Source organism: Montipora foliosa, chromosome 12 (genome assembly GCF_036669935.1).
Source record: "Montipora foliosa isolate CH-2021 chromosome 12, ASM3666993v2, whole genome shotgun sequence".
Classification (NCBI taxonomy): Eukaryota; Metazoa; Cnidaria; class Anthozoa; order Scleractinia; family Acroporidae; genus Montipora; species Montipora foliosa.
This window is the reverse complement of record NC_090880.1, coordinates 12,863,558-12,866,859: the sequence shown is the minus strand read 5'-3', so window position 1 is coordinate 12,866,859 and position 3,302 is coordinate 12,863,558.

Genomic DNA, 3,302 nt, shown 5'->3' with positions numbered 1-3,302 from the left:
CAATAATTGCAATGGGATTGTCAGGTGGTTCTCTATTTAGGACTTCCTCAAAATGCTCTTTCCATCTTCCAATAGTTTGTCTTCCTCTGTTATGACGTTGTTGTCCTTGTCATTGATTGTTTTGCTGCTATGGCGTTTGTCATTGCAGACGTTCTTGGTGATTCCGTGCAAGGTCTTCATTTGTTGGAAGAAAAAGCTGAAATTTCTACCATTTTTCTCCGCGGCACACAAAATTACGTATATCGCAGGATATACGTTGAGTATATACGCACGACGAATATCGAACGCGCTATGACCAATTTGGACATTATCACAATGTGTTGAATTGTTGAATTGTGCCTCGTGGATCCACAGCTACTTTGACAATATTATGACGAAATTCATGATCAATAACAGGACAGACGCATGAAAAACTGGCATCGAGTTGATTTTTACAGTAACAAAAAGGCAGAGGGGTCAAAATTAAGTCAAAACACGAGAAGAACGCGAGACAAAAATGTGAGAAACTTCAATTTTCTTCAAGCTGACGCGACCAATATCGCGTCAATATCGCATAAATTATAAATTTATGTGTCTGTCCGCTTATTGACAATAAAAATTAGCCAATGAGCGGCTAAGTATCAGGTGATATTCCGCGCGGTTTCGCAGGATAATTGTTAAATAATCATTGTCTGATTTGTATCAGGTGATCAGTTTATCCAATGAGAGCCCGCAAAAATTAATCGGTGGGTTACAGCGGAGCTCCGCGCGCGTCGAACGCGTGCGCGCGCGGAGCACCATTGTTAAGAAAATATGGTAACCCATCGATGCGAGAAATCTTACTTTTATAGTCATGACGTCATCGACCGTCCAAACGTCCGTTCGTACGTACGTCCACCCCTCCATGTATGCCAATGTGACCAGTATCATGCAAGTTTTCAGCATATACATCTTTTATATTGGACATCCATGCTTTAATTAACACCTCTCAAAACAAGGTATCCGTTGACCAGTATTACGTGACCATTTTGTGGCCTCAAGCTTAGAGCTCATCGAGGTCAGCTGTTGTTTTAAAGTTGACCGCTGACCAGGTACTGGTTTTCGATTGGATTGCAGGCTCAACCCAGGTTAACTCACCTAAACATAAATGAGGCTTCATTTTTGGCGCGCTTTCTGTGGCTCGACGCCGCTACATGGCCATACTACATCAACTATTAGTTCTCACACAGTCAACATTTGGCGCCCCATATTTATGTGCCTTTAGTCGAAAACATAAAGCGTACAAATGTTTAGAAAAGATCAATTTCTAGGCGTCGATCGAAAGGGGGTCCGTTACGTAATGCAACACAACAGAACAAAAATATTAAATTTAAGCCCGACATGTGTATTAATTGTAAGCCACATTTATCCACACTGGGGCCTGTACGACTAAATTCATTATGCGGTTATCCTGAAATGAATGAAGGTTTTTCGACTCATGAATGGTACTAGTAAACATTGAAAGAGTTTCTCTGACATATACCGCTGTAAAGTTTAATTATGAATTCTATATTAATTTCCATTAGGATCGATATTGCTTGCACACTTCATGCGCTTTGTAAGATCGCCAAGGAAAATGAAACTGGTTCAAACAAGAAAAGCCTTTGCATTGCGGCGATTTCGTTTCCCTGTATAAATGTTAAGCGATGAAAAGGGCTCTCTCTTATTACCTCTAACCGAAAGTGAATTAGGCTCTCACTGTGTTTAGTAGTGTTGCCGTGTTTTTATGTTTTGTCTGCTAAATCTCCCCTTCCACCGTTCCTCTTAGAATCATTAAAATCAAATGACTATAAAAATTGTACGAAACAAACCACACTCTTTGTTATTTAAATCGACTCCCAGTTTTACCAGGTTTTATCAATCGTGTACATCCGTCCTTTAAATTTACTTAACTTGGCATAAAGGGAACTGACGAACCAAAAATATGAAAACGTTGGAAAAAAAGATTCTACGAAAATTTAAAACTTTGGTATCAGTGATTATTGCTGTTAATTTCAGAGATGCGACGAAAAAGATCCCTTGAATTAACCCCACAATATCAGTTACATTTCTTTTAAGACAAAGCGCTATGCAATCTAGTAGGATCAATCATGTGTCTCCTGTGCGATCCAGGATTTAATTATGTTTTTCAAATGCTGCATCCGGAATAGAAACCATTGTAATTATTGCAGATTTAAAACATCTATGACAATATTCTGTATTATCATAAAGCTTTTCCCGCCGAACTAGTGGAAAAGAAGGGTAAAAAGTAATATACTTGGATTAGCTTTTACTATATTTTTGCCTCTATATTTTTAACAATAGGAAAGGTTAAGCTAATCTCTCTTTAATCTTGAATTTTAAGCAATTATACTTGTGCACAAATGGTATTTTTCCAGGAAGTGGTGATTGAATGTAGAAACTTACTGGTGCAACGCCGGGGTACAACGCCATACTGGAGCTTTGCACCTTAATTCACAGGATTTATGCTTCAACATCGACGATTTAGCGATCAACTGCCAGGAATTATTAAGGTTTGTATTAGTTTGTACGTTTTTGTGTTCATAAGACAACCATTTAATTAAAATCTGATTGTCGACTTCGTATTCACCTTTTTGGTTTTATCAACGGAGTTGATAAATAAATGTAAACTGGCCACCGTACAGAGATTCTAAAGGCTGACGTTACGAGCGTTAGCCCTTCGCTCTGACGATGGGCTAACGCTCGAAACGTCAGCTTTTACAATCTTTGTATGGTGGCCAATTTACATTATCAACTCCGTTGATAAAACCAAAATTTTTGTATATTACTTCCCCACCAACGCAGCACCACAGTTTCTTTATAAACTACCCCTTCATTCAATCGTAAAGTGATCTTTTTTGCCAATACACTCAAAACACTGGGGCTAATGCAACTCGCCCCAGATGTTCAAATGCCGCAAGATTTGTTCTGTAGTCGGGATCTAACAGCCTTACAACATTTAAAAGTATCGCATTGTATAAATGTTGACTAGATGGATAAAAAATTTGTTTAGATAGTATTTTCTGCACGTTTTGGATGGTTTCATACCCGATGGATAAAGTTATTTGCCAAGCAATTTCTGGTCTTCCCTTCGATCCCGTTCACCATCACTTTCAAAAAACAAACCATCAACACCACAGAAATCCTTCGGCTGGCAGAAAGCGAAAGCCAGCGGTTTAGAAGTTAACTACTAGCGACGGGTAGTCTCCTTGCCATCATTCAATAGGAGATACATTTGAAGCGGTTCGGGCCTTGAATCAAGCAATGTCATTTCATGGAAATGA